Source organism: Piliocolobus tephrosceles, chromosome 17 (genome assembly GCF_002776525.5).
Source record: "Piliocolobus tephrosceles isolate RC106 chromosome 17, ASM277652v3, whole genome shotgun sequence".
Taxonomy (NCBI): domain Eukaryota; kingdom Metazoa; phylum Chordata; class Mammalia; order Primates; family Cercopithecidae; genus Piliocolobus; species Piliocolobus tephrosceles.
Window position 1 is genome coordinate 36983650 of NC_045450.1, and position 25868 is coordinate 37009517.

Sequence of the window (25868 nt, forward strand, 5' to 3'; positions counted from 1 at the left end):
TATAAAGCGACTACACAATCAAGTCTACATAACAATCAGCTAACAATACAATGACAGGATCAAAATCTTACATATCAATACTAACCCTGAGTGTAAATGAGCTAAATGCCCCACTTAAAAGACATAGAGTGGCAAGCTGGATAAAAGACAAGCCAATTCTCTGCTCATATAACAAAACCCACATGGGCTCAAGGTAAAGGTGTGAATAAAGATCTACCATGCAAACAAAAAACAAAAAAGAGTGGGAGTTGTTATTCTTAGATCAGATAAACAGACTTTAAAGAAGGACACTGCATAATGATGAAGGGTACAATTCAATCAGACTTGACTATTCTGAATATATATGCATCCAACATTGGAGCATCCAGATTCATAAAATAAGTTCTTAACCTACAAAAAGACTTAGCCACACAATGACAGTGAGAGACTTCAACACCTCACTGACAGTGTTAGACAGACCACTGAGGGGGAAAACTAATAAAGAAATTCTGGACTTAAATTCAATACTTGACAAATTGAACCTAATAGACATCTGTGGAATATTCCACCCAACCACCATAGAATATACATTCTTCTCCTCTGTGTGTGGAACATATTCTAAGATCAACCACATGCTCAGTCATAAAGCAAGTCTCAATAAATTCAAAAAAGTCAAATCATACTCAAGCACACTTTCTGATCATGGTGCAACAAAAATAGAAATCAATACCAAGAAGATCTCTTAAAACTATTATTATTTATACCTATTATATTATTATGTCTAAACAATAATAATTATGTTATTATGTAATAATATATACAATAATATAACTATTATTATGGTAATAGTTACCTAGATACTTACTATATGGTAATAGTTACAATATGGTAATAGTTACCTAGATAACTATATTGTTATAGATAACTATATTGTTATAATTATATATAGTTATATACATATATAACTATATAAGCATTATAGTTACAATATGTATATAATGCATATATAACTATATATGTAATATAGTTACATACAATATAGTTATATATGTATAAAATACATATATAGTTGTGTATAATTTGTTATAGGTATATATATTATAGTTATATATAATACAGTTATATATGTATATAATACATATATTTGTATTATAGTTATATATGTATATAACTATAGTGTTTTATAGATATATAAATATATATATATACACACAACACTTAGATTCTTAGGATAAACCCAACTTAGTTTTTTATTCCTTTTACACATCTTCAGAAATTTTTTTGCCAGAATTTTGGATTAAAATTTTTATGTCTGTGTTTTTGAGATATTGGTCTATCAGTTTCCTTCACTGTACTGCTTTGCCGGATTTTGCTTTCAAGGTCATAATGACTTTATTAAATGAATCAATAAATTTTCTCTCTATTTGCATAAGACTGGTGTATATTCCCTGTTTGGACCAATTCAATAGTAAGTCCATTTGAGGCCAGGGTTTCTTTGTGAGAAGGTTTTTATTGAGGAATCTTTTTTTTTTTTTTTTTTTTTTTTTTTTACTAGATATAAGACCATTCAGATTTTCTCTCTCTTCCTAAGTCGGTTTTAATAAGCTATAATTTATTCATGCATCCATTTTATCTTAATTATCAAAAGTTTCTTCTTAGATTCTCATCCTTCTTCTGCTACTTTCTACATGTTTTTTTCTCCCTTTTGCCTTGAACTGCTTTTTAATTGGAGATTGCTTTAAATGAAAAAGTGGCTGAGACTATTGAACTTCTCTGCACTTTCATTCTCTTCAGCATCTTGACCCTCAAGTCTTCCTCCCAATGCTTTCAAAAAGATATCGTTTTAAGTTTTATTCAGCATTGCTAGTTTTTCTTAGCAGGAGGATTGCTCTACTCATCCATGTTAGTTCAAAATGTAAATACTGTCCATATTGTTAAAATAAATATCTGACTGATAAATGTAAATTACATGCTGTAATTAATCTATCTCATCTTGAAATAATGTTATGAATATTTTTTGTAGGAAAAACACTGATTATTCTTATATTGCATTCTATTTCTCCTCTATTATAGAGCAATTTCCTTAGACACAGAGACCATGTATCTGCATAGAGAAATAAATTTGAATCCAGATACTGAATACTTATTCATACAATGCAAAAAACACTAGAATTATTACTTTCAGCATATTAGTGGTTCTCAATTAATGTAGTCTATTATTGTCATTACTATTATAAGTGTAATATTCTATTTCTCCAATGCAATTCTCAGTAAAACAATAAAGAAAGTTATTACACTAATAGAATTTGCTGAGAATGACTTATCTATTTATCAAATTGGGCCAACTTAGTTTAATGGACAAAGCAATCATCATGTAAAACTAAGTCCTTAATTCTTCTCTTACCTAAAAAATGGACTATACTTATTACCACTTATATTAATCTCCTTATTAAGATCAGGAATTACTAAGTTTTACACTACACACATACATATCACAGTGTAACAGTCATCAAATATATATGCTAGCAAAGGGAAGTTTATGTAGACAGATGAAAAATCATCTGATAAATTCAAAATTTAACCAAATTTGTCCACCCTCTTTAAATATTTTAGATAAAGGTAAATTTTAACGAATGTAAACTCTTCCAATTTGTCTGAATATAAGCCAACTTCATTAAATGCTTTCTGAGTTTTTGTTTTGTTTTGAGAGCCCACAGTGTCAAGCAGTTAATATTCGCCAAAATAGCCCATGTTATTAAGACAGAAATTAAGTCATCTGGACCAAACTTTGTAGGAACAGCCATATTTTGAAAAATTAAGATAAATTCTGGCTGCAGGTCGAAATGATAGTGATAGCAAAACTTCAATTGCTAGTTAGCTTGGTTAAACTCTGCTCTGAAATGTCTTTTGTTAACCTGAACTCTCTATTTAGAACTCCATTACCCTGTGTTTAAAACAAAGGCACCTCATTCAAAGCAGGCTATAATTGCAGTCTTTCAGCAAAACAGCATTTACCAAAACATGTCTTTTAGAATGTGGTACAATTTATCACCCCCACGGTGCATGACACGCAATTACATTTGTCACTGCTTTAATTGGATGTTACATGTCAGTAATGACTCATCAGCCCCAGAAGTTATGAAAGATGAATTCCTTACTACCATACTTTAGAATTTGTTCCAAAAATAAAACTAAAGAAGAGTTTATTTCTCACTCGGGGTAGAAGCTACATTTGGGAAAAACACTAATCCGTGCTTTAGAAAAATAACTATGTATTTCATTTATTGACAGCAAGATGATTGCCTGCAATGTTTCTCATTACCCCTAGATCACAAATGAGTAAATCACTGTCAGACAAACCAAGGTTAAAACTGAGTGTGTACATTTTAACAAGATGCAGAAAAAAAATCAAAAAACCTCCATCACTAGGAGAGAATTGTTAATTTAGAGAATTTTTCAGATTCTGTGATCTGATAAGCTCTGCAACCCAGTCATCGCTGAAATTAAATTAGGTTTCAGAAAATGAATATTTCATTTTTAAGATTCTGTTGCCTGGAGACCTGGGAAGAGAAAGCTGGTTTAGCCCAAGACAGGAGAGATGTTATGAGGGGCAGCATTTTCTATGGGAAACTGCCAGAGAATGCCTAGGAAAAATTACACAAACAATGTAATGATGGTACAAATGGATTCATTACAAACAATGATGATGGTACAAATGGATTCATTACAAATGCCACAATGCATGTTATTTCTTCCAAGCTGAAGAAGTCTCACTCTACCCTTCACCCGTATTATTCAGACTTAAATTAGGAAAAATATCATCACACTGTAGACGCAATCTACCTACCTTTTGTTTTAACAGACACAAGGAGGAAAAAAAGCAAAGCAAATGCAACCTCAGTGGCAAAGCAAAGGGTGCTTTTTCTACCAAGGATGTTCATCAAGTTATAGGGCTATGTAAACCCAATTCTACATGTTGCTTGGGTCTATAGTCACCTGGTTACATGTATTTTAATCAGCATCATAAACATTGATTACACTCCTTTCACTATCAGTGAAGCTACATGACTTTAAGAGATCTTCCACATTTTGGGTGTGGTGGAATGCTAATTGTTTCCCAGAATCTATAATAGCAGAATCCCCTGAGCTTTACCTGGGTGCAAGATTACTCATCTGAAGATTACTTCTCCCAGCCTTGCTTGTAGGTAGGTGTGGCCATTGCACTGTTTGACCAATGAGATGCTGGCGGAAGCCAAGTTTGTAACTTGAGATCATTTTTTTTTTATAAGGGGACCCCTTCTTGTGGGCTGGAGTGGGAAGGTGAAGGTGTAAGCCAGATTTAATCTTGTGAAGCTATATGTAGGGTATAACAGAGCAACACAAAGAAGTAACCTGGGTCCTTAAATAATCTCATGGAACAAAATAATTTAATCAGTCTGTACCTCCCGCCCAATTATAAACTGTAAGGTGAGAGTTAAATAAATGTTTATCCATTAGTCTGTACTGAGGGTTTCTTTTTATAGCAATATAGCCTTTACCCTAACTTTCGATTTTAATAGACAGTCTCAAGAGATTGTTTTTCCTCCTATCATTTGTTTAACTTTATCACCATTCTAGCCACTCTTGATTCTCATCTTCCTTTCTCAGTTCATTGTAGTATATACAAATTGTGGTTGCAACCTAACTTTTCAAGACCTTATTTGTGCCACCCCTTTTTTTTTCTGGTTACTGCTATCCCCTACTTAATCCCCACTCATAATTTTAACTTGTGTTCCAAACGTGAAATGCATCTACCTATGTGACCCTGTCTCCATGATCATAGTGATTGCCTAAGAAATAGGCACATGCCACATGCAGGAACAGTCAGAATTCTTTCCTAGGATCTTCCTGGGGAATGGGCACTTTCTCTCTTGTGAAATAGATTCCCTGACTTGTGAAGGACTTCTTACAGTGGGAAAGAATGAGGCTGATTTAAGGAAAGGAAGAAGACAAATCCCAGTGCTTGTCTCCAGTTATCCTAAGCCAGAGCCCTAAATTTCCCAGGTCATATGAATTCCCCCCAAAATTATCTTGATATAGGTTAGTTTGAGCTGGCTTCTGTCCTTAGCAAATAAAAGATTTCTGATTAATATTCTCTGGGAATTAACTTCATTATTGCAACACTGTCCTATTATACTTAAAACACCCAGGTTTTTGTTGTAATTTCTCCCAGAACCATCAAGAAGCAAACAATAAACAATTTAGAAAACCCAATGTCATATAATACCTGGTTTTAGATCTATTTCTTATATATGATTAAATTTCACTCTTTAAAGCATGATTTTATTCTTCCAGGCTAAACATAAGTTGCTGCAATCCATAAATGCTACTCTAATTTTGTTCCTGCCATGCTACACCAAATGATCAGTTCAAAGCAGTGGCTAGATCATAAGAGAAAAAAGCATATTTCTGTTAGACTACTTAGCACATGACATGGAGGTTAACCACCTTGAGAAAGAAAAAAAAAATCATAATGCTAAATCTAAAAGTACATACCACACCACAAGAATGACTGCTCTTTTCAGCACATCTGAATGTTGGAAAACGAAAAGGTTGATCAGCTGTCTGTTCATAAAGTGAGGGCCATCTTACAGGCCAGGTTTGATTAAAGAATTAATCTCAGTGATCTAACTGAATCACTTTTAAAAAGAAATTGAAGGGGAAAGAGGCAGGCACTTCTAACTTTAGAGTGGAGTACTCTGAGAATCTTATAGAGATGGATGTAACTGGCTGCATTAGTGGTGACTGGGTAGTTTCCATATTGCCAGTACAGTATGATCATTTAAGATAAGGCACTCTCTTTGAATAACTGATAAACGGTAATTCTCCCTAGCAGACCAAGACTTAATTTTAACCAAATAAAAGTGCTTGCTGGAAAGGGTATGAGAACCATTTCCAAGGTATGAGAGCACATGTGCAATACATGTTTAAGGAATAATTTCTTTCATGTTCTTTGGCACCAGAGCTACTCTCAAGAATCAAAGTAGAGAAAAATTCCTATGACTAATAGGGTCTGACAGGGGCCACCGTATCAAAATTCTCTCTCCAGCTGCCAGTCATCACTGATTGACAGAGTAGACAGTCCCTGTTGCTAGAGTCTTAAAGATGAACTTATTTTTAATCTAATATCCAGTAGGAATGTGTCCTAGCCTTCTACTATGATTTCGTGGCTCGTACTAATATTCTATTTTCAGCAAGGACTAAGAGACACCCCTAAGGAAGAAAAGTAGTAGTGAGTCATGGTTTTCCTTTTCCTTATAATTCTTAATTGTTCACAGCATAACTGTTTTTCCTTGGACTATATCTTTGTGGGTGTCTACAAATTTACAAAGCTGGGTCAAGAAATAATTTACTTTTTTCTTCAATTAAGTAATGAGTAGTTATTGTTTAAATGAATCCATAGAATTATTACACAGGATAGAAAAGAGAAAGTACTAGACATTCTTTTCTAAGAAGTTAATAATCCATTTGAGGGGAAGACAGAACTCAGAGTAGAAATCAATTTAAAACCTCAAAAGACAGAAGTTCACTTGAGTGTACTTCTGCGTAAGTGGAACAGACTGATATTTCTTAAATTTCAGTCTCATGCATGATAATCTGATGCCATTTTTCTCTTGTTACTTTCATATGCTACTGGAATTATTATTTACTCAGTGTTTTTATGTCAGTGAAATAATTTATTTTTTTCCTTAAATAACCTCATAATCAAAGGAAACTGTAGATAACTACCATAAATGGAAACAGCCTTATTTGCCATGAATTAGAAAATATAAAAGCAAATATACTATTAGGTTGGTGCGAAAGTAATTGCGGTTATGGCAAAACCCACAATTACTTTTACACCACTCTAATAAAAATAAAATAACGTTAAAGTTTCAGCTATGTTTGTCTGCTAAAGGCGCTGAGAACTACTATGCATCTGTAAAATCTCAAATCACTTTTCTTTCACCCAAAGTCATCATGGTACCACCAGTAGTATGTTTCCCATACTTAGGGAGGCATTAGTTAAGAATAACAGTGAAAGGAATTCAGAAGAGGGGACAATCTATGGGTCTGGTGATCTGCTAAGGCTTCGTGGAAAGGATTCGTGGAAGATGGAAGATTTGAGTAGAGCTTGAATCCATAGTCATAGTTGTCCAACTACTGGACCCAGGGGCAGAAATGATTTGGGCATTTAGAGAGAAGAATTGAGACATCGAAGTAGTATGCAAGTGATGCTAAGCTTGCTTTCTTAATCGACCATCACATCTGACCTAGGACTTCAAAAATGATGGCCCATTAACATTTACTAGTTGCTTCCTCTGTTCCAAACACTAAACTAGGCATTTTTGCATGTTTCCTCTTTCGATCCTAATAACATAAGGTACCTGTTATTATTCTCATTTTATAGATAAGCAAACCAAGGAACAGACTAACTCAAGGTCACATAGCTTTCAAAGTAATTGAATTGGGGATTTCAATCCAGTTCCTTCTGTGTCTCCAAAGCCCATATTTTCTACTTCACACTATGTTTACAGTGAAACTATGAGGTGACAACCATTGGTCATCTCAGGCAGTTCTCATGAAAAGACTCTATAGTAGAAGCTAAGAATGGAGAAGAGAGGAGGGGAGCTTCTCCTTTACTATGTCCCTGAACGACCTGAGTGACAGAAGCTAATAAACACCCAGGTAGACGTGAGCATTCCAGCGTTTTCTTTGCTTCTGGAATGCCATAATTTGTCCTTCAGCAGTGAAAACAAGAGCTTCTAGTGAGTTCTCCCTACTCCGAAACTGGAAAATATCAGCTGTGCCTATCAGCAGCATCAGTGACCAAAAGTTGACCTTGCTTAGTTAATCAGTAGAGAAACTAATCAGTTGGAAAAATGCAAATTTGTTTTCTGTACAGACTTGGAAACTCATTACACTGAACCACTCCTTAAATTAAGTTTAGAGTAGTGATTCAAAATCTGGGTCAGATAAGGAACAACGTAAAGCTGTAATAAACAGGCTTGAGAGCAGGAGCACTCTTTGAATCCCATCATTGAAGGCATTTGTGTTCATTTCTTCTTAGGCCCCTTAACTGTGTCTACAGAACAGAAAATGGCCAACTCAGTTTGGATTGGATTGTTTTTTCCCAGCTGTCCCATATTTATGTGGATGAAAATTTTCTTGTAATGCATTTTAGTTTCAGTTTGAACAGTGCCCTCTGATCCTTTAGCCCAACTGTCAAACCTTAAGCTACTTTATTTTTCCAAACAAACGGTGAATTGCTATAATCTATTACCTGGGTCATCAGATTCCAGAGGTGAACTTCTCATGGACTAACCCTGTCCATTGCTACCTGGAACCCCGGGTCACTGTGAGAAAGCACAACTGTGTCTTTATCTTTGTTTTTGAAATGCTAATTATGATTTAAAATCAGTGGCTGTCATTCAGCGCCTCAGGGGGACAAGCCAATAGTGGTACACCATTTCCTTTCTTCATTCCCCCCAAATGATAAAGCAACTTCAATAAAATTAGCCCTGGGGTGGGCACGGTGGCTCATACCTGTAATCCTAGCACTTTGGGAGGCCTAGGCAAACAGATCACCTCGAGGCTGGGAGTTCGAGACCAGCTTGTCTAACATGGTAAAACCCCGTCTCTACTAAAAATACAAAAATTATCTGGGTGTGGTGGCACATGCCTGTAGTCCCAGCTACTCGGGAAGTTGAGGCATGAGAATCGCTTGAACCCAGGCAGCAGAGGTTGCAGTGAGCCAAGATCAAGAAAATTAGCCCTGTCCCTCTGCACTTTTGCTAACTTCCCTTCCAGCATGCCTTGGAGAATGTGTGATTGATTCCCAGGCACATCAGCTCAGAAGGCATCTGCCAGAAAGTGGCACCGAGGAAGAAGACATTTAACACAATGCACAGTGTTTCTGTGCAGTAGGAGATTCTCTAAGTTAGTACTTCTGTTTTGTGATGAAATCATCAGCAACAAGAAAGAGTTGTCTAGAATTTTAAAACAAAATGCCTTAGGATTCCAAATAAATGTTATTTTAAGTAATGCTTTCACTACTTTATGCACCTACTATGTTCCTGGCATCAGGCCAAGTTGCTGGAGGTTCAAAAGTTAATTGGACAAAAAACTTTGAAAAGCTCACAATGGAACTCATAGGTGAGGCAGATGAATTGTGACAAGTGAGAGAAGTGCAATGATAGAAGTGTCTACAGGTGCAACAATGGTGCCATTTTCTCTTTCTCCTTCAAAAATCTTAAAGTTAACAATAGGTAGAACTTTAACCTGGAGAAGATATGATAGGAAAGCTGTGGATATCAATTGCTGTCATCAGATAATCAAAGAATTACCACAGAGAAGGTAAAATAGCATTTCTTTCTCTTTTTTTGTGAAAGAGCATGCTTCATTGGGAAGTAGACTGCTGCACAGCGACCAACAGACAGGCCACCCAGTGGGCACTTACACATCGTACTCCAAAAGACACAGGATGTTTTGCTAATAAAAATCAATGGGAACAGGGATTCCTCTGGGCAACTACCACAACGTCATCCCTTTCAGGAACTGAGAAATCTCCCAATCATTTTCTTGATGGCAGCTGTGGTTCACTAGAGACATAGCCCCTCAGGGGTGCCTTCCTGTTTCTTATAAAGAATATTTTCTTTAGATTTTTTGAAGTCTTCATTTGTTACTTTCATTCTGCATTCTCTTAAGGCCATCAGACCAGCTTCTGTGCAGATTGCCTTGATGTCAGCACCAGAGAGGTCATTTTTAGCCACGATCAAGTCGTCCAGCATTACATCATCAGCCAGCGTCATCCTGCTTGTGTGAATCTGAAAGATGCGCTTCTTGGTCTTTTTGTCAGGCAGGGGAAACTCAATATTCCTGTCAATGTGGCCTGGTCTGATAAATGCTGGATCCAAAGTTTCTATTCGGTTTGTGGCCGTGATAACTTTTACATCTCCCCTAGAATCAAATCCATCCAACTGTTTCAGCAGTTCCAACATTGTTCACTGAATTTCTCTCTCAGCACCAGAATTGGAGTCATATCTTTTTGTCTCAATGGCATCAATTTCATCAATAAACACGATGGATGGTGCATGTTCTTCAGCAACTCAAAACAATTCTCGTGTGAGTTTGGGACCATCACCCAGGTACTTCTGAATAAGTTCAGAGCCAACCACTCTCAAGAAAGTGGCTGAGGTTTGGTTTGCTACTGCTTTGGCTAACAAGGTTTTACCTGTGCCAGGTGGGCCATAGAGAATGACCCCCTTAGGCTTTGTACCCATCTCTTCATAATATTCAGATGGGTGAGAGGAAGCTCCACAGATTCCTTAATTTCCTGAATTTGGTTGTCCAACCCCCCAACATCCCCATAGGTCTCCTGGGGGGCCTTTTCCACCTTCATCACTGTGACCAGGGGATCCGTGTCATCCATCAGCACCCTTATCACTGCATGAACCTTGTGGTTGAGCAGGACCAAGCAGCCAGGTTCCAGCAGATCCTTGTCTACAAATGAAAGAATGCTGACGTTGTGTTCTGAGCCCACAGATGTAGACACAATGGCATGATTGTCATCAATGATCTCTCCCAAGGTTCCTACTGACATCAGGGTCCCCCTCAGATCATCCACCTTTGATCTTTCCTCCTCTTGCTTTTCTTCTAATGGTTTCATTTGTTCCTGATTTATAATGATTTCTTCTTCCATGAGAAGATAGACTTTAATTCTCTCTAACTTCAGTAATTTTAACAGGCACTGAGTGTGAGGTGTCACCACTGGCACTTTGCTGGCAGCATCTGGTCCCTTTGTTTTCTTCTTCTTTTTCCCCACTCTAGTTGGTACAGGAGGGTCATATTTCTTTTTCTTGTCCTTGTCATCCTTCTTGTCACCTCCAGGACCATGACCACGACTCTGACTTTCACCCATCTTGCCTTGGCCACTTGAGCTGCCGCTGCCGGAGTAAAATAGTATTTCTCTGCATTGCTCAAGAAAGCTTATCTTGTTAAATACCTATAAGAGGTATTTTAATTTGACATCAGTAGGAACTTTCTTCTAAGTAAGGTATTCCCCTAAGATGCTATCTTCTTTGAGAATTACCAAACTGTCCTATTTTTATGCTACAAGTGTCCAGTCATACATTTTTCCACCTTGCTAGGCAAGTTTCTTTGCCATCAGCTCACTTCTTTCATGAGAGCATCTCATCTTTATGCTCTGTGCAGAGACAGGCACAATTAGCCATGTTGTACCTCATGATCCCACCCCACCCCATCCTAGCTAATTGATCCATGATCAGATCTGTAACCCAGGGCCAGGCAATCATTGGCTCTCTTTCCTGAAAACTTGAATTAAGAGCCAAAGAGACTGTGGTTATTCAGTCACATGTGTCCAGTTGGTAGACTCATGACTCATGGCACTGTTGGGCTGTGTACATAGAAATATAGCCAGCTCATGGAGAGGATGTGGAGAAATAGGAACACTTTTACACTGTTGGTGGGACTGTAAAATAGTTCAATCATTGTGGAAGACAGTGTGGCGATTCCTCAAGGATCTAGAACTAGAAATACCATTTGACCCAGCCATCCCATTACTGGGTGTATACCCAAAGGATTATAAATCATGCTGCTGTAAAGGCACCTGCACACGTATGTTTATTGCAGCACTATTCACAATAGCAAAGACTTGGAACCAACCCAAATGCCCATCAATGATAGACTGGATTAAGAAAATGTGGCACATATGCTCCATGGAAAACTATGCAGCCATAAAAATGGACGATGAGTTAATGGGTGCAGCGCACAAACATGGCACATATATACATATGTAACAAACGTGCACGTTGTATACATGTACCCTACAACTTAAAGTATAATAATAAAAATAAATAAATAAATAAATAAGCAAGAAAAAAAAAAGAAATATAGCCAGCTCAAAGAGAGGCTGCCAAGAAAACAGGACTATGGCAGAACACAGACGCTAAGAGAGAGAAACAGGACCAAATAGCTCCTGAAACTGAGAGTGAAGTTTTCATTTCTTCTGATTTCTAGTTCCTATGGCATTGGCTGTAACTCTGAGTTTGCCCATCAAATCCTTAAAATAATCCTTTCTTCCTTGAGCTAGATTCAGTATGTGTCTGTCTCATACAACCAATGATACCTACTCTAAAATTACCAAATACAAACAAGTTTATATTTCTCCTTCAAGAATTAAATAGCATCTCTACAACTTCTGCCTGCAACCTTGAACAAAATTATCCTTTAATTAAACATTGTTCTTGAACTTCATTTTTATAATTGTTATTATATTATCGTCCTTTTCTTTTGTTCTTACACATGGAGAATAGTTTGAGAGGATCCAAAAATGCTGAAGTCAGAATCATTTTCCTCCAGAATTGGGAATTACTGCTCTATTATTACTAGTATTTTTATATTATACATGATTATGTTACACATTTTTATATTATAAATGTGTATTATGCATACATTTTCATATTATATATAATACAATGCCTGACTGATTCTCCTTCTTTAATAAATACTACACCTTTTATTCTGAAATTGTGTAGGTTTCTCTCTACATCTCTTAATAATTCAAAAACAGCACTAGTATAGGTCTCTGTGTGTTTCTTTTCCTAGCCCCTGCCTGGAATTTAGTGTGCTCTTTTAATCTAAAGACTCAAGAAAGAATTTCTTCATTTGAGGGATGTATCCATTTGTTCTATTATCACTTTTTTTTTTTTTTTTTTTACTTTTCCCCTATCTATGTTTGTTCTTTCTGTAATGCCCATTTGATATCCCATCTCATGGATTTATCCTGTTTATCTTCTCTTTCATCCATAATCTTAATTTTTATCCTCTTTGCTCTGTATTTTAAGAAAATATCTTTTGTTACCAGTTTATTATTTCACTGTTTAGCTATTTAGTGTTTATATTTCATTTTTAATTTAGATAAACATTTTTTCTCTGTGAACTCTTTTTGTCCTTCAATTACTTCTTTTCTTTTTAAACACATACTGCTCTTTTAAAAATTTTATGCACATTTATGAGATTAGTAGTTTAAAATTTTAATTTTTATTTGTTTCCTTTATGAGATTAATTTCACCCAACAGTAGAGTATAAAAAGAAAAAAAAATAAACTATATGATCAGATTCAAAAACAAGGTTTATATCTCCTTGGCAGAAATGGCAGACAAATGTAAAACATCTAATAAGGTGAAATTGAGAACCTGCAGCAGGGGCTAACACTGTGACTCCCACTGAGTATTTGGATCTAAATGTAACCCACATTAGATGGCAGACCATGGTCAGAAAGCAAGGGACATCGGAAGAGCGGAACAATAGATTCACGTTGAAAAGGAAAAAATCAACAGGCAATACAAACAATTCCTGTCAACCTAGAATGTTAGAGTTCTCTAATGTTGTTTTTTTTTTTTTTTTTTTTTTTTTGAGAGGGAGTCTCGCTCTGTCTCCCAAGCAGGAGTGCAGTGGCGCCATCTCGGCTCACTGCAAGCTCCGCCTCCCGGGTTCAAGTAATTCTCCTGCCTCAGCCTTCCAAGCAGCTGGGACTACAGGCGCCCGCCACCACGCCTGGCTAATTTTTTGTGTTTTTAGTAGAGATGGGATTTCACCGTGTCAGCCAGGATGGTCTTGATCTCCTCACCTCGTGATCCGCCTGCCTCGGCCTCCCAAAGTGCTGGGATTACAGGCGTGAGCCACAGCGCCCGGCCTCTAAATTTTTATTCAAAGAGGGGGCCAGAATAAACGTTTTTAGACATATAAACATTTAGAGAATTTGACAAGAGATATTCTTTCTTAAAGTATTATTAGCAGACATACTATATTAGAAGTTTAGGGTTCCAATTATAAACAGAAAGCTTCACATCCCAATACAGTATGTCTGATAATAATCACTTTGTTGAGTGTGATCTCTGGACAATTACATTTACATATATTTTATAAAATCATATATCTCTACGTGTATATGTACATGCATATGTATGTATATGTGCATATATGTGTGTATATATACATATATGTATACATGTATATGCATGCATGTGTGTATATACACATATATGTATACATATATACACACTATTGTGTTGTTTATATAAAAAACAAGCAATCTGAAGAAAATATGGCAAAATGTTCACATTGTTAGATTTGTCTGGTTGATGGTGTCAGATATGGTGCTCTCTATTTTTCTGTACGTTTGAAACATTCTATATTAAATCTTTTTAAATAATTTCAAAACAGAAAGTCAATGAACATGGCTCATACAGGAGCATACACTCCAGGCATCTGAGAATATCAGTAGGTGTTCCCTTGCGGGCACATCAGATCATTGGTGTTGAAGCTATTTTTTATGCTTACTGTAGTAATGCTGCCTACAGTGAATTGTTTAAGAAAAAAACAAAGACAATTTTGAAATCAGCCATGGGTCTTTGAGAAATATTTTTTCACTATTTGAGTTTAGGTTTACTTGAGTTGTTAGGCATTTTACTGTGGGGGAGGGACCAGGTTTGGCAGGAGGGTTGTTGCAAAAGAATGGTGAGAAAGAAACAAATGCTGTCTCCCCTGGTGAAGGGGGACTATCTTTAACAGTCTCTTTCCTTGGATTCATAAATGGATTTCTGCCTCATCTTGCAGTAAATCTGAGACCAAAAGAATTCATAGGGCCTCCTAATGCACGTAATGCAGCATGACTGATGAAATGTGGCAGGCACAACCCAATATCTAGTTTTCTGAAAACCACACTGAAATGAACCATCCTGGCCAGAAAGTTAAAACAATACACATACTTGAACAACCACCAAAGTTATTTTCCTTGATTCAGTCGTCTTCTCAGGCACTTTGCAATTTGGACTACACAGCACTGTGTATTTTCTGATGGTGGGTGACAGCTACTGTTTATTCCCAGAAACTCAAATTAATGGTTTTGTTAAATCGACTTTCACCACTGCACACATAAGTCATCCCCTGGGGATCTGTCTAAAGGTCTAAGCCAGTTTCATGTACTTCAAAATGAGTGCTCTTAAGCAAACACCAAGAAAATTGGTTACCTGAATCTTGAAAGTAAATTGAGGTGCTGCCTGCAAGGACACAGAAGGGTCAGAAGAAACAGGTATAAAATAAGAACCAACTTCATTGGCCCTTCCCCAGCATAACAATCATGTCAGTAAAAGGGACCAGTGATTCCAACACAACGGGAAAGGTTGGGATTAGGAAGCGCGCTTTTCCCGTTTAGTTCTCTTTCTGTGTCTCTCAACCTCAGTTGTTCGATCTGTAACACTGGATTTCAGCTTCCTGTTTAATGATTCCATAGATGAGGATGAAATAGAATTACAAATGGGAAGATATCCATAGATGACAGATCACCGTAAATGTATACAGTCACCTTCTAGATAGTTGGCTTCTAGATAGGTGGCTTAGACTCAGTGAAAGCAACAGACTGAACTATAACTGACCTTTCAGGGCCTAAGATTGTCATATAAAATGGTTGTAACCATTTAAAGGCATTATGTGAAGGGCAAGAGAAAATAGCTGCAAAATCACATTGCAAAGTTAAAAAAGATGGTACAAATATCAGGTGTGGTTATATTTTATGAGCATTCTGACCGCACCCTTATGTCATATGTTGATAAAAGAGACAAAGAAACACCAGTTCTTAGCGACAATGTCAAGTAACTGACTGTATTATTGTCTCCATTATTTGGATATTTCAAGGAGAAGTTGTGGGGGCTTTTTCTTATTATTTTTTAATTATAATTTCATGTGAGTTGGCTGGAAAATTGCCACCATTGTTGATTTCATTTTTTTTTTTATTGGGCATTCTGAAATAAAATGATTAACCAGTGTAGGTAGGGACTACATGCTCATTTTTGGAGGGATTCTGAAGACAACTTGTAAAGGATGCTATAAAGTTTAGATAATGATGCATGTCTTATTCGGGGTGAAAATGATGTATTTTCTTTAGCAATATAAATTATCCAAATACTGGCCTGCCTAAAAGATCTAAAATTGATATCATCTACTCAGAGATCATAGGAAAGAACACAAATGGGTTATACCTTAGGCCTACTTTAAGTGCTCGAAAACCAAGAATGAAAAGTCACGATTGACAAGGATTTGACACGGGTTCCAATAAAGCCCTTGCTAGAGCAATGGAGCGGTAGGAGTACAAGGTTAGGGATCTCTGGTCTACAGACAGGCACTTAACTCCCACATTTTTGTATTCTCCTGTAAAGTGGAGATAACACTACAGTATTTGCACTTTGCTGTACACGGCTATTGATGGGAATGTGGTTTCAAAAATATAAAGCCCTGTGGAAATGCAAGTTATCTTGGTTACATTGACAGACAATTCAAGAGCGTTTGGTTTCCTCCACTGTGTGCTGGTCATCCAAATAATTAGGTAGTCATATTGCAAAAGCAGTATTTAGCACTCCCCTCCAAAAGAAACTCTGGATTGGCAGTATTTTGCATGCTCTTAGACAGAGTCCTCAACTAGCTGTGTCCACCGTTCTCAGGAAAGTCTGTGGATTCACTTCAATGGAGTCTCTGTTTCCTCTAAAGTTCTATCATATATGTGTGTTTATTTATATGTGTATATGGCCAGTATGTGTGTGTGAATGTACATGCGCACACAGAGTTTCGTCAAAATACCAAAGGGATCCACGCTTCTCTTGTGAAAAGCATCACCTCCTTTTGGTAGTTATGCATCCTGTACATAATCTGTATTTCATTGTAATTGTTCCCATTTTTATGAGGAAAAAAGGCCCGCAATATATTTAAACTGAACAGCCTACTCTCAGACAATGTGTTCCCTAAACATATTTATTTCCTTAAAGGTTGTCATTTCTTTAAATTTCTATTCTGTTTACTCCCATTTCTGGCAGGCATTGGAATAGTGTATGAAGGTTGGAGGTTGACTCTGAAGGCCAAGATGCCAACCTGGCAAGCTGAAGGCTTGTGGTTTTGATAAATCCCGAGTCATTGTTTGATAGGAAAAATGATCACAATGTGTTCAGTAGGAAAAATAGCAGGCTACAAATATAAAAGCTAAAGATTTTCATTGCAGCCTTGATGCAGACTGGCCAATGGACAGTACCTCACCCTCAACTGCCTTATTACTGGTTGAGAGTTTCCTGATATTTCTCAGAACATAATAACCCCTCCAGTGGTGGCAACAGGCCCTCTCTCCCACAGCTGCTGCATCAACAGCAGTCATCTCTAAGTTGAGAGGAGGACTCTACCACATTACAAACAAATCTCAGCCCAAATCTGTTGAAGTGCTTTGTTTGGTTCATGGATTCTCAATTCAATTTTAATGATGTTTGTATGTTCCCAATATCACAACATTGATATCTAAATTTCCTTTGGTTCCTAAATACTAGGATTGCCATGTTTGCTATAAGAAGGTACACGTTGCCTTCTATTTTCACTTGGTAAATAATACATTTTTGTTAAGCAAGGCTGATTGTCACAGAAACAGCTGAGCCCAAACAGTAGATACAAAGTTTGAAATGTAGTGATACTAAAGATCTAACCATCAGCACAGTGAGTACTTCTTGTTCTTGATCACGATAATCAAAATGAATCTTGCCAAGGCTTCTTAAAGTAGAAAGGGCTGGGTAAAATGCCATCATCTGATTCTCTTTTTAAGGGATTATATGCAAAATCTTCAGCTTTTCCTAAGCAGTATATAAATGTCCCCAAAGTGCTACCTTTTAGCCTAGTGGAATATTTTGATGCTTTTACAGTGTTTTTTTTTTTTTTCTTTTTTCTTTTTTTTGTTTTTGCATTTAGTATTATTTACAATGTTTACCAAAAAATAAACTTGAAAAAAATCTTCCATAAAACTTGCTCACCAACTTATGAGTAGGATTACTTTAACAAAGGAATAGGAGATTGGTGGTTAATAATGTGCCAGCATTAAAGCTTAACAAAATCAACTTCCCATCAAGTATCTGTAAATTAATGACTAATCCAACTTTTAACAGAAGTTCACCAGAAACAAATTTTTTACGTACACATGGCAATCAATAAAGAAGACAAAAATATACGAATGTGTTCAATCATTTATTTCTTAAATTCCGTCATGTGTGTTGGTGTTTGGCATGCAAATACCATGGGTTTGTTGTGAAAATATGACATACATGAATTGAATTCATGGCAAAATAGCAAACAAATGGCTATATTCACATGTTTTAATGTTTAACGGTAGTATTCATTTTTTAAAATACAAATATATGTCTATGTGAGTGGATATACTTATGTGAACATGTACATACACATGAAATTCAGACACATAGACATTTTAATCTTGAATCCTTTGTTTTTATTTAAAATTTGAAAAGTTTAATTAACATCTCAAGTTTCAATATCAGATTTTTACAGCCAGAATGCAAACAGCAAGGGGGTTAAAAAGCAGTTACTTCTTGTATGTGTTTGCCTCAAAAGCATCTTATCTAGAGCTGACCCCATTGGCTAAAACCTCCTTCTCTTGTGCATTGTTCTTGATTTGGTGTGTCACCTGTCTCTTGTTTGTCTATAGATTAGCACAAAAATGTCATTGCAAACTAAGTGAATAGGGCACAGCCTCAGCACCTGCCACTTTTAAAACTCTTTAGAAGATTCCCTTGTTTATTTTGTAGGCACCCAGGGGGGCACTTAAATAACTGCATTGAAACAAACAATACTGGTGATGATTAAGGAGGCTTTTCACATGAAAATTCACTTCAGAAAAATGTTTTGCAGATGTACTGAAGAAAACTGTATCACTAAGAACCACTCAAAATACTTTGGTGGACCAAAACACCTTTATATTTCTTCTGGCAACCTGCCAAGTTCACTGCCAGCTTGAAAAGAATTCTATAGCTGGAGGCTAGAGCAGAAACTGCAATGATTTAAAAGAGAATTGGCTACAGTAAGAACGATAATGCCCTATATCGTTAAAATGCAACTGGCATCTCAGCCTCCCTACAGCTCTTTGAAAATGTGCTTACTCTTCAACTATTTACAAGGAAAAATGCAGAGACAATTGAAATCATAGGAAATAAAAATTATTTTAAACGGCTGAGAAGTATTTGCCAAATGATTTATCAGTAGTGCTTATAAAATAATGGCATGTTCTCAGCTGTTAAATGAGAAAGAAATCCATGCAGAAATTCTGCTCATTATGAAACTCACCCATCAAACACAAACCATTTTCATGATGCCCTAAATTAATTAATGCAGACTGTAAACACAAAAACAGTTGGCTGAAAATTAAGATGTGAACACAAACGGACACCGTTCTGATATGATTGGTATATCTTAGCATTTGACAGAAACAAAGAGACCTTTGGTTACTTTTCCGGGTGATTATGGAGAATGAATACTTGGTCTGGCGAGCTAAGGAAAATCACAGAGTCCATGGACCAAATTAAAAGAGATCTCCTCAGCATTTGTACAAAACCAACAGGAACATCTGTCCAGTGGTTTAGATTATAATAAGCAACAAAGACAGATGTAGAAATTCATCATTCAACACATTATGCAAAATCTATTATTATTTTTTCCTTATGTAAAAAATAAGTAGAATTCTTCTTTCATTTGAATACAAATACCTCTCCATTTAAATTTGCTCTCGTGAATACACAAAAGTCAATGTGGGAGTCAAGAGTAATTTGCAAGGAAACTCAACATGGGAACTGTGGAGCGGAAGCAGTCAGTTTAGCAGACCAATCTTTCAATGCATGCCAAAGCTTAAATAAGCCATGCTGGCACCTGGCCTCAAGGGGCTTAACAGCACAGGGGCATAACGTAAATATATTATATCAGCCAAGGTTCTTGACTCCTCTCATAGAGGTATGTCTCAAGTGCAGTGGGAAGATTGACAAGGAAACATTTCCTAAAAGCCTAAATATGTACAATCAGATAAAAATTCATGGATTGGAACTTTTGTAACTCTAATCCAAATGCCACATTTCTATCCCCAGTAGACATGCCCATCTTTACAGTCAAAAAAGAATTCTCAGTTATACCTGCCACTAGTTAGGGACTTCTTTCTTTGCTGCGCAAACAAAAAATCACCTGTGAAACACGACAAAGTCTTTACTAAAACAACCTATCGCTGAGAATTTAATTCAACATGTGTTTACTGTTTCACCCTCTTCTGATGGTTTCAAGTTCCATCAATATGTTAAATCTATATTTACAGGCTGAACCTGCTTCCTGAATTCCAGATGCCTAAATATGACCTTCTTCTTGATTTCTAGATGAGTCTCTCCTGCCTCCAACTCAACAGTCCCTGTAGAATTCATCATCTCCTCTAACCTTACTTAAACCTGAGCCCATCCTCCATTAACTAACCATGCAGTTACATGAGGCCAAGCATTGGGCATCATTCCTAGCTTTCCCTTCAATATGGTTCCCACAATTATATCCAATCAATCCACTGAATCTAGTCCTGTTGATTCTACCTTCTCAGTACCTTTCAAATATATACTTGGTCTCCATCCCTATCCCAGTATCCTAGTGTTCAAGACACCATTGCCTTTCATTAGATTGCCACAGGAGTCTCCTCACCTGATTCTCAACTGCTACCGTGTCTGCACATAAACCGCTTTACAATAGTCAAAATGATTCTTCTAAATTTAAATTTTGATTTCTGCACTACCATGCTTGAAACCTCACAAAGGCTGCCCACTGGCCATATGACAACACATAATCATAATCTAGTTTCTAAATATCACTTCAGGTTGGTCTCTTCCCAGGACCCAGGTGACATTCCAAAATAATGCAATCTTTCAGGCTCACAAAAGAACCACTTCCAGGTGAGTCCTTCTCTCACTTCATTGCTGACTAACTCCTCAGCTCCTTGGAATTTAGCATAGCTATTACATCTTTCCGGAGCTGTTTGCTGACATCCCAGTGGCAGCCGTAGGTCCTATTTTCCTGTGCTTATTACGATCTCAGCATGCAAGCAATGTCGTTTCATCGCACTTCACCTTATTGCACCTCGTGGATATTGTGTTTCTGTGTTGTCTATCAGTGCCATATTTTCAACAGCACATGCTCACTTCATGTCTCTATATCACATTTTGTTCATTATCACAACATTTCAAATGTTTTCATTATTATTATAACCGTTATGGTGATCTGTGATGAGTGATCTTTGATGTTACTATTACAATTGTTTTGGGGCACCACAAACCTCGCCCATATAAAACAATGAACTTAATTGATGAATTTTGTGTGTGTTCTGATTACTCCACCAACCAGCCATTTCCCCATCTCTCTCCCTCTCCTCAGGCTTCCCTAAGCCCTGAGCCCATACATCAAGTCAGTTTTGACTTTCAAGTTTTATTATTTTAGAAATGTGTTTCATAAGCCTACAGCTGCCACACATAGATAGTGATTCCTCTATGGATCTGGACCAAGTAAACTGAAAACTTTCTGGAAAGGATTCACTATTCTAGATGTCATTAACAACAGTTACGATTCATGGAAGGAGGTGAAAATATCAACATTAGCAGGTGTTTGCAAGAGGTTGATTCCAATCCTCATGGATGACTTTGAGGGGTTCAAGACTTCAGTGGAGAAAGTAACTGCAGATGTAGTGGTAATAGCAAGAGAAGTAGAACTAGAAGTGGAAGCTAAAGAGGGGACTGAATTGCTGTAATCTCATGATAAAACTTGGAAGAATGAGAAGTTTTATCATGAGATAAAATAGAAGCTGCTATGAATATTGTTGAAATGACAATAAAGGATTTATAACATTACATCATTAGTTAATAAAGAAGTAGCAGTGTTTGAGAAGATTGACTTGACTTTTAAAAGACGTTTTACTGCAGGTAAAATGCTTTCAAACAGCATTGCATGGTACAGAGAAATCTTTGTGAAAGGAAGAGTCAACGGATATGGCTAACTTTTTTATTGTTGTGTTTTTAAAACTTGCCACAGCTACTCCAATCTTCAGCAACCATCACCCTAAATAGTCAGCCATCAATATCGAAGCAAAACCTTTCCACCAGCAAAAAGATCATGATTCACTGAAGGCTCAGATGATAGTTAGCATTTTTGAACAATAAAGTATTTTAAATGAAAGTATTCATATTTTTTAGACATATACTATTGCACATGTAGTAGACTACAGTATGGTGTAAACATAACTTTTACACTCACAGAGAAACCAAAAATATTTGTGTGACTTATTTTATCACAATATTTGCTTCATTACGGTGGCTTGGAACTAGGACCCACAATATCTCCAAGGATGCCTGTATATCCCAATTCATTTCAATGGCCCACTTACTGAGTTACATTCCACACTACATTATTAATGCCTCCAAGTCAGCGACTATGTCTTATTTTTGTTTGTATGTCTAGTTGCTAGAATAGTTCTGAGTGCACAGTAGGTGATGAGGTCTATTTTGATGTTGAACAAATATGTACAACCTGCAAAGATATTTTTACTCAACACTTTATCCATTCAGATTTTACCTTCATGAGTCAAAACTGTAGTTATAAATATAAATAAATGTATAAATGCATATATATGTGTGTGCATACAATCAGTTGGCCCTCCATATCTATGGATTTCACATCCTCTGATTCAACAAACTGTGGATAAAAAGTATCTTTAAAAATCAATAAAAAATACAAGCTAATAAAAAATACAGTATAACATCTATTTACATAGCATTTACATTGTATTAGATATTCTAATTAATCTAGAGATGATTTAAATTATGAGGGAGAATTTATGTAGATTATGTTCAAATACTATGCTGTTTTATATACACAAATGCATATACACACACTACACATACATACAGATACACATACATATATATTTATAACTACCTACATATTTATTTATGTTTATGACTACAGTACATCATATTTACATAAAAAACTCTGGGCAGAATAATAACTATGGAAACAGAAATGGTAAGTATAATAAATAGGTCAAAACACAACAAAAGGCCCCAGGAACACAGAAGGAATCATCAATCCCCACGTTTGACAAAGACGATCAAATATAGAGTCTCAAAGTACTACTGAGACTAGGTAACTTGCAACTTAAAATTCCACCACTGAAGATTGCTGCTTCCAGAGAGAACATGACAATTCCCAGGAATTATTTGTAAAACATAAATACTCTTAGGAGACAGGCTCCATTAAGTCTCCAGATATCTTAACCCTAATGAGTTATAGAATCTCCTTCTGCTGTAATGGAGAATCCTGGGAGTTGGGGTGAGTCTAGAGAAGACAACAGAAGCAGACTTCACCTCCTTCATCATTGTATCCAGAACTGTTTATATCAGGGCCCTGTGCTTTCCAGACGTTGGTATCCTGGGCGTCGTGGCTCACACCTATAATCCCAGCACTTTGGGAGGCTGAGTCGGGAAGATCACTTGAGGTCAGGAGTTTGAGACCAGCCTGTACAAAACAGTGAGACCTTGCCTCTACAAAACTTTTTTAAAAAGAAAAAAGTAAAAATAAAAATTTGGAACCAATAAAAGATTGCTACCTTGTTTCAGCTTTATTGAGGTCTAACGGAAGTACACTAAACTGCATCTACTTAATATGCACCATGCAATGGGTTTGTTTTATTTTTAATTTAATTTTAAGTCCCAGGATACATGCGCAGGACATGCAGGTTTGTTACATAGGTAGACGTGTGTCATGGTGGTTTGCTGCATCTATCAACTCATCACCTAGGTATTAAGCCCTACATGCATTAGCTATTTATCCTGATGCTCTTCCTCCTCGCAACCCTCAACAGGCCCCAGTGTGTGTTGTTACCCTCCTTGTGTCCATGAAATACGCATACACCTGTGAAAGCATCACCGCAATCAAGACAATTTTACCCCCTGCAAAAATTTCCTTGTGCCCCTTTGTAATCTGTCCTTCCCTCCACCTTGGCCTGTGCAACTATTGATCCGATTTTTTGTCACTCTAGATGAATTTACACTTTCTTACATTTTATGTAAATGGAATCACAGAGTATGTGCTCTTTTTGGCAAGGCTTCTTTCACCCATCAGAAGAATTTTGAGACGTATCCATGTTGTTGTGTGTGGCAACAGACTTTTTACTTTAATAAAGTGATGATATCTTTTAAACCATTCATTCTACCATCATAATCATTTTGTAAAAGAGAAGGCCTTTTAACCATCAAAAAAGAGGATGTGGTCTCCAAGTAAGAACAGTTGTTTTCCAGAATGAGAAACTGGCAATGTCATGCTGACAGAGTGGGGAGTCCCTAGGTAAAATAGTATAAACCTCATCACCCAAGGCCAGTCCTTCTCCTGGCCACGAAAGGGGAAGCGCTGCCCCTCACAAAGCCCTCTATGCCTCATTCAGGGAGGGAGAAAAGCAGTCCCTCTTGAGACCTGTTTCCATGGTAACCGGTGAGCAATTGACAATGTGGCTGCAGTTGGGCCTCCTTGAAGGGGAAAAATCTTCAACGGGAACCAGGTCACTGAGAGATGGAAGAAAGGACAGCTCATACCCAAACCTCACAAGGAGGCTACCAGAATCACTGGACGGTTCCTTTATTGGGAAAACTCCCAGCGACTTTCCAATGAAATGGAGAAGGGAAAAGAGACCTTTCGGAATCAGATGAGTCCATGAACCAGCAGCAGTCAGGGCAGTGGTGACATCACAGAAGGAGGATGGGCCTTAGACAGTCATTACCCTTTAGAATCCTTGCAACTTTGAGCAAGTTCATGAATCTCACTAAGGCTCAGTTTCCTCCATAGAATTAAGCAATAGCAGAGCCTCTGCATTGGACAACTCCAGAGGGCACCATTGGGGTTATATTTTATGTTTGCCTAACCTTCACTGCAGTGAGTAGGTGCGTGCTTTCTACGATGTCCTGAGGTCTAAAGGGGTAGAGTTCTGTGTGTGGCATTTTAGGCCTGGAAAGGATGGGAGCCTACAAAACCAGAGAAATATTGCAGGTGAGTGAGGGGCTAATGCCCTGTTGATCCTCTCCAAGAAAGGAGGCCCCAGATCTCCAGCATCTGAGGCCCTGTGTAAGAGCAAGAGTATCAGCCAATGAATTTCACGCTTTGTGCCCCGTGACTCCCAAGATGGTCTATCAGATCTCCAGGTATTGGAGGTTCCTCTCAGTGACAGCCTGGCGGTACAGCATGCCCAGGTTCAAATCCCGGATCTGCCACTTAATAACTAGGAGATCTTGGATGGATTACTTAACCTTCTTATGCCTTATTTACCTCGTGATAATTTATTTTATAGAGTTGCTGCAAGAATCAAGGTGAAAATGTACATAAAGTGTTTAGCAAATACAGTAGTGCTCAATAAATGTCAGCTTTGTTGTAACTCTTCAGATTTTTCCTGGGCAAGGTAAAAGCTTTCTTGGAGCCTTTCTCTTAATCAGTCCTGCCTCAAACATCCCTTCTGCTGAAACAAGCTGTAATTAATCCACTGTAGATCTGACACTCCACTAAATGTGGAACAGTGCAAAGGTCTGTAATGAGGATCTTTTTAAAAGTAAAACATATACATCAGTCTCAACACAGGTAAATATCATAATTACCTGGAGAGGAGGTTTACAAAAATGCAGATGACATTTTGGAAAGCCTAATTCAGTAGGTTAGTTTAGAGCTGTGATATTGTGATTTATAATAAATATATATTTGCTCTTGGTCTCTATTCCTGGCACAGAGCTCCTAAAGCCCTTGGAATGTCCTAAGTGGTGAGTTTATGCTAAAGAGGTGACTTTTGGAAAACCTCTAAGGATGGGGGGCGCTGGTTGCCAGGGGAGCCAACCATGTGATTTAGAGGGTTAGAACTTTCACCACCCACCTACCTGACCTCCAGGGAAGGGAAAGTGGCTGGAGACTGACTTAATTTGCAACGGGCA

The 25868-nt window shown here is 37.2% G+C and overlaps 1 pseudogene; it reads right to left on the bottom strand.

Annotated features, from left to right (window-relative positions):
- Positions 1 to 9599: 9599 nt before the first annotated feature.
- LOC111541190 lies at positions 9600 to 10945 on the bottom strand (annotated as a pseudogene).
- Positions 10946 to 25868: the final 14923 nt, after the last annotated feature.